The sequence below is a fragment of the Schistocerca americana genome, chromosome 2 (assembly GCF_021461395.2).
Source record: "Schistocerca americana isolate TAMUIC-IGC-003095 chromosome 2, iqSchAmer2.1, whole genome shotgun sequence".
Classification (NCBI taxonomy): Eukaryota; Metazoa; Arthropoda; class Insecta; order Orthoptera; family Acrididae; genus Schistocerca; species Schistocerca americana.
Window position 1 is genome coordinate 961183177 of NC_060120.1, and position 16917 is coordinate 961200093.

Below are 16917 nucleotides of genomic sequence, written 5' to 3' on the forward strand. Positions count from 1 at the left end.
CACATTGCCACCAAACACCTCCTAATATCCAGAGTTTTTACACTCCAGTTCCCTATAAACTGTATTTTACACCCCTGTCCTTGCTATTTACACTACGTGAAAGAAGATGGAAAATTCGCCAGTACTGTGAGTGGATCGCACTTCTAGTAATTATCCCGCCACATACGGTTAGGCCAAAGTACAACGTACTTGCAACTGTATTCGTGAAGGTATTATTATTTTCTAAATGAGTTGCTCGCATCTGATAACTTGACTTTATTCTGGATTATACCACTACTTATTTACATATATTTGCCACTTTGTTGTTGTGGATACATATCATAGTAGTCTTAATTCAAAAGAATTTCAATTCTTCATTAAGAAAATTAAAATACTAACGATTATCAGCAGTCGTTATTAAGCTTCTGAATACGCTACCGTGTCTGTATGTGTTACTGAGATGCATAAAGATGTATTTCGAAATACTCGGTACCTACTCCCGGGTACACAGAGGTGATGGAGTCGCTGCTGGTGATGACATTTCCTGAGTAATTAGGAAGTAATGAGGAATAAGAAGACTTCTCAACATAGAACACACTCTGAACTTACATTGAAAAGTTCTGGATGAATTACAAAACTTCTCCTACGACTGTGTTAACTTGTCCTTGATCTAAAACTCATTATCCAGCAAAGGAGTTACAGTTTTCGCCCCAATAGGTTATTCGGAACAGTTTACAGAAGATGGAAACATTTATGGAGATTTTCAGATGCTCATTTAATGACAAAAAATTTTACAAAGCTATTCACAGAACACTTCCATCAGTAAAGTCAGATCCAGTTAATTGTAAATATCAAGTCTGAACTCTCTTGATGTTTCACAGATGCAATCATGTCAACCATCAGAGTCCACCAATTCAAAAAAGCCAAAGTCCTCCAGAGGGTGGCCCTGGTGGGCCAGTAGGCTGAGGTTCACCAGTTGGCTGGGGTCCTCCAGTTGGTTCAGGACCTCCAGTAGGGGTGCCTGGTGGTCCAGTTGGTTGAGGACCCCCAGTAGGTTGACCTGTTGGTTCAGGACCTCCAGTAGGTGGGCCTGGTGGACCAGTTGGTTCAGGACCTCCAGTAGGCTGACCTGTTGGATCAGGACCTCCAGTTGGTGGGCCAGGTGGTCCAGTTGGTTCTGGCCCTTCAGTTGGTCCAGGAGGGCCAGGTGGAGTCTCCTGGCTGCGGCATGCTGCCACCTGTAGTGCAACGGTGTGCTGTGTAGTACATCTTACATTCTCTTTTGGGTGAGTTGGTAGTAACAGCATGAATGCAACACTATTCGACAACATTGCAGTTGTTAGTATGTACTAGCAACATGAGCCCATAGGCTTTCTCACTATTTGGTATACAGAGAAATGTACTCTTACTCAGTAACTGTTGAACATCTCATGGACCTCAAGTGAGCGTAGACATAGCGGATATGACGAATATCGTAGAGGACTGTCATGTACGCGAAGCAGAGAAGTAACTAGTATGAAAGCTTTGCTAGACCCAACAAACTGCACCAGGTGAGTAACGAGGAAGTGCAAAATTATCCAGTTATGTCTTCTTGTGGGATTTGACATCTGGGCATAAACGTTTGCTAAAACAGCTATCAACAACAATCTGATATACTTATCGCAAAATGCTAATTCGCTATCATTATTCTGTATATAATTCGTCGGGGGCACATACGCGAACAGAGGAAGAAGAAAAGATTAAAGATTAACAACTTGTTGATAGCGGGTTCCTTAGAGACGAAGAAAAACCTCACATTTTCATGGGAATCCAGAAAGAGAGCGACATATGCTTTAAGTGGTTCAGGGGTAAAATCTAAAGCAAAAGCTGGATGACCAGCGTGGAATTTGAACGCCATTCTCCCGAAATGATACCCCAATATCTCAACCTCTGCGCTCGCTCGCACTGTGAACTGACAACCTACAGTCGGTTGGATGTAGCTCCACTTTCTCACGGAAAAAATAAAGTGTGGACTTGCTTCACGTGCTGATGTATGAATTACTACAGTGTCCTCAAATGCGTAACATAACAAGGTTTTCTCTTTTATATGCAAGAACAGAATGTTATGAACTCAGAAATCAGTACCAATAAATACTCATCCTTACGTCTACAGCCGACTGTAGATAGGATATTGACGTGAATGTGCTAGTAATGGTATATGAAGCACAATTTCTATTTGAATTTTATCAATCTTCAGCCCGCAGTACTCACCACAAGACACAGAAGGAGAGCTGCCACTGTCACCCTCATGGTGATGGAAGTGCTGAGGTGAGCGCGGGCCACAGAGCTTTTATAAGGCTCGCCAACGCCTGATGTGGAGTATTCGTGATTCCGTGACTCTTCAACAAAGGAACCGAACAGAGACCGCAACCCAAGTCAGACAATGGACGATCTGGTTGTATCACAAGGCTAGAGAACACAGCTGCGACGGACTGAATAACATATGATTATGTTACGAATTGGGAGGAAATCACACTTTGCTTATTAGGAGAGCAATTGAAGAGTCATCCTGGAGTAACTTTGTATAATCGTTTTCCAGGCAGTCGTGGCCTAATCTAACAATCCACTGCAACCTACTGTTAATACGTAGCTCAGTACTAATACAGTCATAAATACTTGATTTCACGCAAAAGTGGATTGTATGGTCAGTGTGTTACAGCAGAGGAGGACGGTGTAGTTTTGACTCTATTCAGACTTTGGTCTCTAGCCAGCCTTGCAATTTTAAGCATTTTATATTCTTTATTCGGTTTTGAAATGACTGCAGGCAGGTATGTATACTGCTTTCTTTCTGAAACTATAAAAATGACTTTGGCTAAAAAAGTTTTTTCCAAATGTGGAAAAAATTCCCAAGGTACAACAAAGCCATGTACCTAGGAAGAAATATTATATTCAGATTTAAATATGCTGCAGTAGACATAATCTTCTAAATACTGTCTTGAATAATCTACGTCTTACATTGGTACTCTACAACACACCAATTATGAGTAACTGAAATCAAGATAAGTTGCATAAAGGACCAGGTACAAGTTGAAAACATTTTGTAATACGCGCTATAGCAAAAAAAAACAAATTTCCATTTTCGAGCCGTGGAAAATTCTTGGTACGTTAAAGAATCTCAGTGAATTTCCAAATATCACGTGTTTCACGATTGCAGACCATCTTCCATTTCCATAAACAAGATGGTGCCCGACCGAGGAAGTCTGATTTATCCATCTAGACATTCCGTAACTAGTTCTCAAAATATCCAACATTTTTCTCACCATAAAAGTCATTAACTGAAGAATTAACAATTACCTTCAAATAGTCTCACCATATGATATAACACTTACATGTGTAGAACTCGTCATATTTACAAGAGCTACACACAACACAACCTGATGTTTCCCTACAACAAAGCAGTAGAAAAGCCGGAAACTGTATATGGCGGTATTAGCACGCATTCCTTAATAGCTTTTTTAGTCAGACATTACATTAAAACATCGAGCAAGGGAACGTCAGACATACTTAGGTACGCTATGCTCCCGATCCAACACTCTAAATTTAATTACTCCCCTTTTCTTTTCAAGCCCACTTCTAACATTCATTACAAATGTATTTTGTAGAGTTATTTCCCGAAATTCTGATTCCTGGCGACATTGTACAGTGATATAGCCACTGGAGTGCATTTCTGAGGAGTATGGTTCAAATCATTGTCCACTCCGGCCGTTTTTGTTTTTCTGCATGTAACGTGATTTGATTATCGCCAGTTTTGGTTTCCACACACTACATGGTTCACGGTAGTGGCCTCTCTAGTCTATGATAAAGAACTACACAAATTTTCATGTTTGTGAGCCATTCTTGTCGAACCATCCAGTAAATGGTATCATAAAGTTTTGACTATGGTGTAATGATTGCTGTAGTAATAATTAATATTAAAAGAACAACTAAAAGGCTGTATTTTATTAAATTGATTTCCATTGAGGACTATTTTGCATTCGGTATAACCTCTTAATCTGAATGCAGTTAGTATTACTGCTGGATGTAGAGATAGCTGAATTCTATTTCGTAGCAGATATATTTAACGGTAGGCATTGCCCTTTACTCCCCATGTATTATTTCTTCGTTTGTAAAATTTTGGAACAATGAGTCTATATGTTGTTAAATAATGAAACAATATAAATGTCATAAAGCAGAGGCTACACGCTGTAATTATAATTTGAGTTCTCGATAATTTTTTCACAGAACATATACAAGATAGTATATTTATTTATTTCTTTCTCCGCAATATCCTTTCTTTCAGGAGTGCTGGTTCTGCAAGGTTCGCAGGAGAGCTTCTGTAATGTTTGGAAGGTAGGAGACGAGGTACTGGTAGAAGTAAGGCTGTGAGAACGGGGCGTGAGTCGTGCTTGGGTAACTCAGATGGTAGAGCACTTGCTCGCGAAAGGCAAAGGTCCCGAGTTCGAGTTTCGGTCCGGCACACAGTTTTAATCTGTCAGGAAGTTTCATATCAGCGCACACTCCGCTGCAGAGTGACAATCTCATTCTGAAATCATACTCCTTGTTGTCAGCCCACATAATGAAGCAGTTGGTAAATTGGGCTGTAATGTGCAGGGACTGCGCTTCAAGTGCTTTTCCTGCCATTTACAGTTAGACCACAGTACAACATTCTTGCAGTTGTAATGATGTTGGTATTGCTAGTTTGGAAATTAATTGTGCGTGCCTTATAAATTATTATTATCCTATGTTATATGAACACTTATCTAGCTATACTTTGCCATCTTGTTGTTGTGGGTAAGTATGGTAAAAGGATTGCTTTCAAGAATTATCTACGGATTAGGTTTCACTTCTTCATTTAGAAAACTAAGATTCTTAGGATTATTTGTGGTCACTGTTAATCTTCTGGAAATCCTGCTATTCCTGTGTGCGATACTGAGAGGAGTAGAAATGTACTTCCAATGGCTCTAAGCACTATGGGACCCAACATCTGAGGTCATCAGCCCCCTAGACTTAGAACTACTTAAACCTAACTAACCTAAGTACAGCACACGCATCCATGCCCGAGGCAGGATTCGAACCTGCGACCGTAGCAGCAGCGCGGTTCCGGTCTGAAGCGCCAGAACCACTCGGTCACAGCGGCCGGCGAAATGTACTTCAAAATGGACACTACTATATCCCAAGTACACACAGAAGTAAAGAGGTGTTGGAGTCACACCTGGCGATCTTTCGTGAGTAGTTTAGTTATGTATTTATCTGTTAGACGTTGGTTGGGTCACTAGCATCAAATGAGTAAAATGACTCTGAGCACTATGGGGCTTAACATCTGAGGTCATCAGCCCCTTAGAACTTTGAACTACTTAAACCTAACTAACCTAAGGACATCATACACATCCATGCCCGCTGCAGGATTCGAACTTGCGAACGTAGCGGTCGCGCGGTTCCAGACTGAAGTGCCTAGAACTGCTCGGTCACACCAGCCGGCCACTGCCATCCCAGGAACCAACGATAAACATGCTAACCAAATCGGAATGCTCATAGGTAGCGGTAGTCGTAGAAAAACGCAGACCTCTTTGCATCTCTCTAAGCATTCACAAAAGTTGTCTAAACTGCCACAGTGGCAGACAAGTGGTTTACACTTGTGTCTAGGAACAGGAGGTTCTGGCGCGGACTGTATGAGCTGACGACCGGTTGGACTCGGCTGATCTCGGGTCTGTAGCCAGTAGCGCTTCCTGGTGGCAGACATTAAAAGATTATATCAGCATTTCGGTAAAAATAGTTCAAATGGTTCTGAGAATTATGGGACTTAACATCTGAGGTCATCAGTCCCCTCAACCTTTCGGACTAGAAATTGTTTGATGCATCCAGCGCGAAATTCAAAATTGTATGTTAATAACTCAGGTTTTAAATCTCGTGTATGTTATCACAGTCTTCACATTACGGTATGGTTTATATTCTCGTTAACCTACGAAAAATTTTTCTTTATAGAAGTGTTCCAGTTCTTGCTGTGGTAACTGGTTAATCGCAGGAGAACATAGGAAGAGCTATACAAATAACATAAATTTAGTTGTAAATTCAGTTATATTACAATAACATCTGACAAAATAGAAAAAATAAACATTTGTCACGTACAACACAACTTTCAGAGTGGAGAGTTATTCTGGTATCTGTAATTATAATTTGAAGTCTGCTTTACATTTGTTTCACTTTGTCACATGTACGGGGTACACTGAAGCAGTGAGACGAACATGTTTATCATTTCAGCTTGTATCATTTATCTTATTGTAACCAAAAACACCCATTAGCATAACAATTATTGGACATTATCACTTAAAAAACTACATCTATAACCCGAAAATTATATAGGCTACTTCGGCATTGATTATAAAAACTTGAGTGATTCACAGTAGCAGAACAAAAATGTCCACAACTACAAATAAATACAAAAGTTAAATAACTTTTTGGAGATGAGCAGTGAAATTTAACTCATATGCCTTTCATGGTTTTCGGCGACTCACCATTGATGCCCTACGCTGGCCCCATTCAACTACGGGTACTCTACGGGCAAACTGCAGAATTCATGACGCTAGGCAGGTGTCAACATATGAGACCCACTGGAGCATGTCTAATGCTTCTGTGATGCTCCCTTTGAAACCTGTCCAGACTGATTGTAGTAGTCTCTTATATTTTTAGTCCACTGCACAACGATCCCAGGAATTTCAATATATCCATGAGACGTAAAGCTGCTACCCATTCTCCTGTTAGTCCAACGCCAATATTCAGTACCACAGACTTGTCCACATTTACGCAGCTGTCAGTGGCCATTCCACTCTAAAACCACATGGATATTGTTTTCAGTCTGCACTAGTAGCACCAGGTCATCCACATATGCCTCGTACTTAAATGTGTATCCTCGCAAAGTCAATCCTGTCAAGCTGTGATAAAGGCTGCAGAGCAATGGGTCAAGGGCCAGTGCATGTAATATTACAGATAGAAGACGCCTTTGCCTGACTGATCTCACTATAGCGAGAGATTTCATAATACGTCCACTGACCAGCACTTTGGAGGAAGCACTGCGGAATATCTGCATCACAACAATGATAAACGGCCTTCTGCAAGATAGGTGTGACTCACTTTATCGAAGGCTTGATCGAAATCTATCGACGCTAGTGCTCCATGGAAGCTAGAGTTGTGAAATGATGATACTCACCAAGGGCTGTCTGAACGTCGTTTGTTATCTGTGCCAAACATCGTTTAATCGAGTGAGATCACTTGGTGCAACATTCTTCGGTGGCGTGCTACTAATAGCTGGTGAATATTTTAAAATCGCAGTTAAGCAGCGTCAGTTGTCGATAGTTCTATGTCTGTGTGCCACCAGAGAATATGAGTGTCAAGATGATCAGCCCCTCCACAAAAGCTGGCGATAAGGGGCATGTCACGTCACATTAATTCGCGTCGGATAGCAGTCCATCAGGGTGCCATCACATAGCTAAAGGTCCTGTAAAATACCAAAGGGAGGCCATTTGGTCCCAGTGATTTATTCTCTGCTCCCCTGTGCTTCTGCCTCTGGTTCAGTCGTATATATAACTTCGGTAATGGCCAAGACACCGGTATCCAAGTGGAGCGTAATGTTTAAAAAAGGCTTGAGTATTTCTTGTTGTGATGTTAGGTATCTGCCATCATCCGCGTCCACAGCATATAGCAGGTCTTGTAGTCATCCTTTCTTTTAGTGATGATGTTATACATCGACGGGCGTTCTCCTCTAACCTACTCTAGTGTCCGTGTCCTGACCACAGCACATTCCAGATGGATATGATTTTGGCCCTAGTTCGTTGTTCCTCCACTTGCCACTCCAGAGCAGGCACTTTATTGGCGCATTTCCGTGGCACATTGAAACAGGAGTTCATCGTGGGACGTCGCCACACCGTCTGCTAACGACCATATGGTATCATCGCACGGCCTAGCGCCGGTTTGGCATAACCCATTCATCAACGAAGGGTGGTGGGATACGCCTAGAGGCGCCGTTTGCAGGAGCTCGAAATACTTTCAACGTCTTCTCGACAAGCTGGGTCTCTCAAGTTGGCTACATACATTTTCCAAGGACTGTGGCTACACCACACCGCATGACACTGGAAGGATATCGTATATATTATCCCCTTACGGTCAGTGTAGCTGTAGGCTACAGTTCCACTTCGAGGATGTCAGCGTTAAGATTGTGTGTAACATATACCCGCTCGAGACGACTAGCGGAATGACTCGTATTATGGGTGTATCCAGGATGGAGGCAGTGGACATGCTCCCAGGTGTCAACCAAATGAATATGCTGCACCAATATTCGTAGTCCAGGACACGGGACATATCGAGGTAATTCATCTTTCGTTGCAGGTACACAATTAAAATCGCCGCCTAGAATAAAATGGTCGTGCTGAACTTGGAAGAACAGGGCAATTTTCTCTGGAAAGAAGTGGGAATGATCTCATCTCCTGTCTCTCCCAGACGGTGCATAGATGCTGATAAGTCGTACTTCAAGCCCCTAACCCCTGTGCCGATGGTAGGTACAGTAAATCCTCTGCCATGAAGCCTTCTCTGAGAAGTGTTGCTATGTTGCTCTCAGTTTCAGAGGTATGTGGTACGTAGAATTCGTACCCGTACATGACAGGAAATTCTGACTGTTCTTGTTCGAGGACGATGTCGATGTCTGCTACTTGTAGCACATCTTTGAGCAAAGACATCTTAATCTGGGACTGTATGACATCGATGTTATAGAGGTGAGCTCATATGCTTGTCTTCGTTCCATCACATATGTATCGGCCATGGGAGCTTGTGCCATCTGCTGTTGTAGTGACATGTTAGATGTCCTGTCCGCTGTCGGTGGTTATATTTATGATTTTAGAGGAGCACCCCACTGCTGTTTCCCCTGTTACAACCGTTTGCGGGTCACCTGCACGGTCATCAGCCCTGTCTCCTTGGGACAAGTTTGCCGTCGGCTGGGTCTTTCCAGCCCCACTTGTCTGTGTCGTCTCACCTACTGCCTTGTTTCGGCAGCGAACTGCCGGTAGCTCTGCATTTTCAACCTCTTGAAGTTGCTGTAGATGTTCGCTGCTGTCGATACGGTGGTGTTCTGGTTGTGGGGTCCGGTACCTGGCCGCATTCCTCGACCTTTTCTTAATGGTCGCCCTTCGCAGTCGGTCGACGAGATGAGGCGTCGTTTCTTGTGCTGTTTTGGGGATCGCTGCTTGCGGGTGTGCGTTTCTATAAGCGAATGTGGGCGTGCGTTTCTGTTGCCACTGCGGTCTGAGATAAAGGCAGACATTGGCACTATCCGGCCGTCAATGTCCATTTTCTCTTCCGATCTCTGTATTATAGGTATCGTTGGCTGCCACTCGGCGAGGGGCGTCGCCACTGCGACTATCCTCGTGTCGTTATTCACCGCCGTCGGCTCTTCGAGCGCACTGTCCAGTTGTCGTCCTTCTGTAACACATCTGCATATGTAGAGGGAGGACTTCGCAAGAGGTGTTGCTACAGCTTCATATGTCGGTACATGTACAGTTCTCCGTTTGAAGCATGCTGATCAGAAGTGGCCTTCCTGCCCAAACCTGAGCAAGTTATCAGTAGATCATAAACGACTATCGCTCTGCAGCCTCCCATTGTGGTACAAGACAGCAGATGTTTTGCGACCTAAATCTGTATTTGTCACACCTCGATAACTACTGGGTATGTTGTACAGGTTGTCCATTTTTCTGGTATGTGACTGAGCATCCTGCCATAGGGTTGTGGCACGGCAACCACAATGTCAGTTGAGAACTCAGATGGTAGCTTCAACACTCTGATACTTCTTAATCCAAACCCTAATGATCGATAGCTACCGCTCCAACACGGCCGACAAAATGTTTAAATTTAAGTCCATGTTTGTTGTCGCATACGATCTTGCCACAAACTGTGTCGTTGGTCAGTTTGACGTAGACCACACTGCTTTTGATAGAGAAGTGGGATTCAGTCATGTCTTACAGTTCAATTTCAATCTCTTCTCATATAAATCGTGCCACTGCAGATGCCTTCGGTCGTGCAAATTCATTATTAAATCTGATCTTGATGATAGACCGTCGGTAAGAATGAGCCACTCTAGATGTAAAGAGCATGCATTAGTGAAGACTAACAGCAAATGAACCACTACGCGCATGTAGCTCTGCAGCAGGGACATAAACAGACGTCCGTAACTGAGCCTTGCTCACTCCCACCTATGCGTTTTCATGAACTTCGCTGTCTATGTGTGTTTGCTTTCCCGCCCTTGTTGCGGTTACGTTGTAGTTCTTCTTCCTTCTAGGTGTGGCAGCAGTGATGTGAATCGATATTTACGCCGTGTACTATCTTTGGTCTTGTGAATACATTTTCCGTCTGGGGGGTCCACAGGCAGTCGGTCAGTTGCTGCAGACCAGGGAAGTTATCTCCGCACGGTGCAGTCGGCTGGGTCTGCTGGCGGTCCCTGCGCAGTGTCGAAGCGTGTGTGGAGCTGTCTGATCGCTACGAGCTTCGTGGTTAACCGACCCAGGAGGTCAAAGTTGAGTTGTAGTTTCAACTACCCAAGCCACATTCATTCATGTTGTGGTGGTTCGTTTTGGTGGTTTGCTGTTGGGAAGGTTTTCCCGTGAGCAACATCGAGTTAACTATATCACTGTATGTCAAATTCAAGTGTACCAGCGGAATTTTCTGCCTCGTCGCCATTAGTGTTCCGGTTGTCTGCCCTGGCCACAAACGTTATTTGAGGCAGCGTCCTTTCCTCACCTGCTGTCGCCGTCCAACATTGTGTGTAATTTTGACAGCTAATACATACTTCATTGAGGATTATCACGTTTCTAACCTTTTGTGTGTGAGTTCTCATGTACTGATTGATGGGAAGCAAGTCGTTGTGTCGGTCGGTCCTTGGCTGTCCTCTGGTTGGGTTCCGATGGAGATAGTGTAGCTGGGCACACCACCTGTCTCACCTAAGTGGAGGAGGGCAGAGTGCCGTTGTCCTTATTGTCCTTCCCACCGTTGTTTAAGTATATGTTTTCAGCTACTTAAAATTTAAGACTTACAGTTATCTTTTTTAAATTTTGCAATATTAATTCTGAGGTTTCAGCCTTGCAACTCTATTCTTAAAATTATCTTTCAAGCTCATACATTGCGCCCTTGTGCCTTTAAAAGATTATGGTAATATGTTTTAAAATTTTTAAACTTAATTGTGGCCTTCAGCCATTTGTATTGTACCTTGATTACGTTTGTTCTATCTGCTTTGCCTTGAGGCTTTCCACCTAGCTGTGATATATGTTTTTTTTAATTATTTTATTTGCTATTTGATTGGATTTATCTCTTGTTGATTTTTAAGATTTCTTGCTTGAAGGCTTTCATCCGTAAAAATGGCTCTGAGCACTATGAGACTCAACATCTTAGGTCATAAGTCCCCTAGAACTTAGAACTACTGAAACCTAACTAACCTAAGGACATCACACACACCCATGCCCGAGGCAGGATTCGAACCTGCGACCGTAGCAGTCCCGCGGTTCCGGACTGCAGCGCCAGAACCGCTAGACCACCGCGGCCGGCACTTTCATCCGTAAAAGAGTTGCATTTGGTAAAGGCTCGGGTACGTGCCGCCTTCGTTGTAAATGTGTTACTAAATTACAATAAATGACGAATTAGTAGGTGAAACTGCCCCCAACCTTATTTGACCCTTTCCACAATCCTAATTGCCTGTTCTGCCCAGCGGGTTTAGCGGGCGTCTCAGTACCATACGATTGCGGAAAGCCGACTTGCATGTATTTCCGAAGGAACTTCTCATCGTACTTCTGAACGGCGCAGGTGGTGGGGTGTTGTATTATTCCCCAAACACCGGGCAAGCAACTTCCAATTAAATTGTCTCCCCTGTACGGGAATATATATATTGAATGTGTGAGTGCAGTTTGTTGACCCATTGGGTAACGACATAAGAAAATTTAGGTATGGCCCTGAGTCGTACTTGGACAGCCTAATGGTAAGGTGACCGCGATAAACAGGAAATCCAAGTTCGAGTACCGCTCCGGCAAAAATTTTCATTGTCGTCATTCCATTACACAGCTGAGAGTTTCCCATATTCGAAACTGGGAAAATATCTTACGGGTGACAGTGAAAGGTAGATCAGAGTTGTGTTACGCTTCTGTGCAATGGATGAGTGATGATAATACCGAAATGGCTGCAAAGTCATCGGCCTTTCTGCTATACACAGGAACCATTTCGAACAGGATTGATCGTATTGTACGTAAATACGATGTGAAATGTGTTTTTCGAGCACTATCTAAGATCAGGATACTCTTAGGTTCCTTGTTGGATGATCATGGGTCGCCAAGGCGGGTGTCTAATGTTTTCCTTGCAGTTGAGGCATGTCATATATTGGTGAGACTATCAGTACTGTGGAAGACCGATGTACTGAGAATAAGGGTCACACAATTCTAGCAGTCGAGCACATTTGCATTACACAACATTGGAACGGAACAACACGGCGAATCTGGCATGTATTTCCAGCTATTGGGATAAAGTTATTATGAAAGCATTTGCAATTAAATTGACATGTAACCTTATAAATACAGACAGTAGTTTTATTTTTCTAAAATCTTCATGGAATCCTGTCAGAAAACAGAGGGACAAGGTTAATGCTACCTCGCACGCTGATTCTTAATTTCACTATCTATAACTTCTGACCCCCCATGAACCATGGACCTTGCCGTTGGTGGGGAGGCTTGCGTGCCTCGGCGATACAGATAGCCGTACCGTAGGTGCAACCACAACGGAGGGGTATCTGTTGAGAGGCCAGACAAACGTGTGGTTCCTGAAGAGGGGCAGCAGCCTTTTCAGTAGTTGCAAGGGCAACAGTCTGGATGATTGACTGATCTGGCCTTGTAACAATAACCAAAACGGCCTTGCTGTGCTGGTACTGCGAACGGCTGAAAGCAAGGGGAAACTACAGCCGTAATTTTTCCCGAGGACATGCAGCTTTACTGTATGATTACATGATGATGGCGTCCTCTTGGGTAAAATATTCCGGAGGTAAAATAGTCCCCCATTCGGATCTCCGGGCGGGGACTACTCAAGAGGATGTCGTTATCAGGAGAAAGAAAACTGGCGTTCTACGGATCGGAGCGTGGAATGTCAGATCCCTTAATCGGGCAGGTTGGTTAGAAAATTTAAAAAGGGAAATGGATAGGTTGAAGTTAGATATAGTGGGAATTAGTGAAGTTCGGTGGCAGGAGGAACAAGACTTCTGGTCAGGTGACTACAGGGTTTTAAACACAAAATCAAATAGGGGTAATGCAGGAGTAGGTTTAATAATGAATAGGAAAATAGGAATGCGGGTAAGCTACTACAAACAGCATAGTGAACGCATTATTGTGGCCAAGATATATACGAAGCCCACGCCTACTACAGTAGTACAAGTTTATATGCCAACTAGCTCTGCAGATGACGAAGAAATTGAAGAAATGTATGATGAAATAAAAGAAATTATTCAGATTGTGAAGAGAGACGAAAATTTAATAGTCATGGGTGACTGGAATTCGAGTGTAGGAAAAGGGAGAGAAGGAAATATAGTAGGTGAATATGGATTGGGGGACAGAAATGAAAGAGGAAGCCGCCTGGTCGAATTTTGCACAGAGCACAACATAATCATAACTAACACTTGGTTTAAGAATCATGAAAGAAGGTTGTATACATGGAAGAACCCTGGAGATACTAAAAGGTATCAGATAGATTATATAATGGTAAGACAGAGATTTAGGAACCAGGTTTTATATTGTAAGACATTTCCAGGGGCAGATGTGGACTCTGACCACAATCTATTGGTTATGACCTGTAGATTAAAACTAAAGAAACTGCAAAAAGGTGGGAATTTAAGGAGATGGGACCTGGATAAACTAAAAGAACCAGAGGTTGTACAGAGATTCAGGGAGAGCATAAGGGAGCAATTGACAGGAATGGGGGAAATAAATACAGTAGAAGAAGAATGGGTAGCTTTGAGGGATGAAGTAGTGAAGGCAGCAGAGAATCAAGTAGGTAAAAAGACGAGGGCTAGTAGAAATCCTTGGGTAACAGAAGAAATATTGAATTTAATTGATGAAAGGAGAAAATATAAAAATGCAGTAAGTGAAACAGGCAAAAAGGAATACAAACGTCTCAAAAATGAGATCGACAGGAAGTGCAAAATGGCTAAGCAGGGATGGCTAGAGGACAAATGTAAGGATGTAGAGGCCTATCTCACTAGGGGTAAGATAGATACCGCCTACAGGAAAATTAAAGAGACCTTTGGAGATAAGAGAACGACTTGTATAAATATCAAGAGCTCAGATGGAAACCCAGTTCTAAGCAAAGAAGGGAAAGCAGAAAGGTGGAAGGAGTATATAGAGGGTCTATACAAGGGCGATGTACTTGAGGACAATATTATGGAAATGGAAGAGGATGTAGATGAAGATGAAATGGGAGATATGATACTGCGTGAAGAGTTTGACAGAGCACTGAAAGACCTGAGTCGAAACAAGGCCCCCGGAGTAGACAATATTCCATTGGAACTACTGACGGCCGTGGGAGAGCCAGTCCTGACAAAACTCTACCATCTGGTGAGCAAGATGTATGAAACAGGCGAAATACCCTCAGACTTCAAGAAGAATATAATAATTCCAATCTCAAAGAAAGCAGGTGTTGACAGATGTGAAAATTACCGAACTATCAGTTTAATAAGTCACAGCTGCAAAATACTAACACGAATTCTTTACAGACGAATGGAAAAACTAGTAGAAGCCAACCTCGGGGAAGATCAGTTTGGATTCCGTAGAAACACTGGAACACGTGAGGCAATACTGACCTTACGACTTATCTTAGAAGAAAGATTAAGGAAAGGCAAACCTACGTTTCTAGCATTTGTAGACTTAGAGAAAGCTTTTGACAATGTTGACTGGAATACTCTCTTTCAAATTCTAAAGGTGGCAGGGGTAAAATACAGGGAGCGAAAAGCTATTTACAATTTGTACAGAAACCAGATGGCAGTTATAAGAGTCGAGGGACATGAAAGGGAAGCAGTGGTTGGGAAGGGAGTAAGACAGGGTTGTAGCCTCTCCCCGATGTTGTTCAATCTGTATATTGAGCAAGCAGTAAAGGAAACAAAAGAAATATTCGGAGTAGGTATTAAAATTCATGGAGAAGAAATAAAAACTTTGAGGTTCGCCGATGACATTGTAATTCTGTCAGAGACAGCAAAGGACTTGGAAGAGCAGTTGAATGGAATGGACAGTGTCTTGAAAGGAGGATATAAGATGAACATCAACAAAAGCAAAACAAGGATAATGGAATGTAGTCTAATTAAGTCGGGTGATGCTGAGGGAATTAGATTAGGAAATGAGGCACTTAAAGTAGTAAAGGAGGTTTGCTATTTGGGGAGCAAAATAACTGATGATGGTCGAAGTAGAGAGGATATAAAATGTAGGCTGGCAATGGCAAGGAAAGCGTTTCTGAAGAAGAGAAATTTGTTAACATCCAGTATTGATTTAAGTGTCAGGAAGTCATTTCTGAAAGTATTCGTATGGAGTGTAGCCATGTATGGAAGTGAAACATGGACGATAAATAGTTTGGACAAGAAGAGAATAGAAGCTTTCGAAATGTGGTGCTACAGAAGAATGCTGAAGATTAGATGGGTAGATCACATAACTAATGAGGAAGTATTGAATAGGATTGGGGAGAAGAGAAGTTTGTGGCACAACTTGACCAGAAGAAGGGATCGGTTGGTAGGACATGTTCTGAGGCATCAAGGGATCACCAATTTAGTATTGGAGGGCAGCGTGGAGGGTAAAAATCGTAGAGGGAGACCAAGAGATGAATACACAAGCAGATCCAGAAGGATGTAGGTTGCAGTAGGTACTGGGAGATGAAAAAGCTTGCACAGGATAGAGTAGCATGGAGAGCTGCATCAAACCAGTCTCAGGACTGAAGACCACAACAACAACAACAACAACATAACTTCTGACGCCGGTCACCTTTGTTTTGTTTTTGCGCTAGTTCTTACAGTGTGTGTGTGTGTGCGTGTGTGTTTATCTTTCCGCAATTCGCTTGCAAACTGTTGTTTTTAATTCACTTGCACAAACCTTAATTGCTGGTGTTATGCCTCACCCGTCGAAATATCGGCGGCTAGTGACAATGTCACCCGGCTGCATTCCGGTAAGTTGTTTGACCTGATGTTTGACTTCATGCATAAAACTTCTGACTGATCAAAACCTGGTTATGTTTTCCGGTAACGTGTGCTACGAAGATTGTTTCTTTTCGCTTGTTAACTTTCGACGAGCTCCCAACATATTTGTGTCGTTACCGCTGTTACTGATACAAACCTTCCAATTTTTGAATGTAGTTTCTGAGCTCCTGTGTCGGAAGTCGTTAAAAAATTCAAATCCCACCTAGTATGACATTTCGATGCGAAGTAAATTTAGACTTCTAGATATTGTGAACTGTTAATGTTGGTTTGGCGGATGATAGTTTACATCCAGTTATTTCGTGATAGTAATGAACACATAAATATACCTATGTTCCAGTAAACGAATTTCGAACTTTGTACAACTACGAGCTTCTCTCAAAAGTGAATGGTGGTCCGGGTTGCCCGCGTTGAGTGTTAAACGGGTTCCGTAATCCGTGAGTCCGTTCAGCTTGTCCTCGCCTCTCCCTGCTTGGTTTGCGGTCACTGGCCTCACACGTCATCCAGCTACTCTGAGAACACATTCAGCTAACGACATCGAAGTAAACAACCTGTCTACATTAGATAATCAATGTATTTATCATGCAGAAGTAATTATTTTGCATATCGTCACCTGGTATTTTTCATCTAAATCTACCTCTACAAGGCTGCTCCGCAAATCACTCTCAAGTGCCTGGGAGAGGGTT

The 16917-nt window shown here is 42.8% G+C and overlaps 1 long non-coding RNA gene across 1 annotated transcript; it reads right to left on the minus strand.

Moving 5' to 3' along the window:
• Positions 1–735: 735 nt before the first annotated feature.
• Positions 736–2268, minus strand: LOC124595859. The gene is made up of 2 exons (XR_006978252.1): positions 2230–2268; positions 736–1217 (listed from the first exon to the last, which is right to left on the minus strand). It is a non-coding gene; the product is annotated as an uncharacterized LOC124595859 (long non-coding RNA).
• Between the last annotated feature and the right edge of the window lie 14649 nt (positions 2269–16917).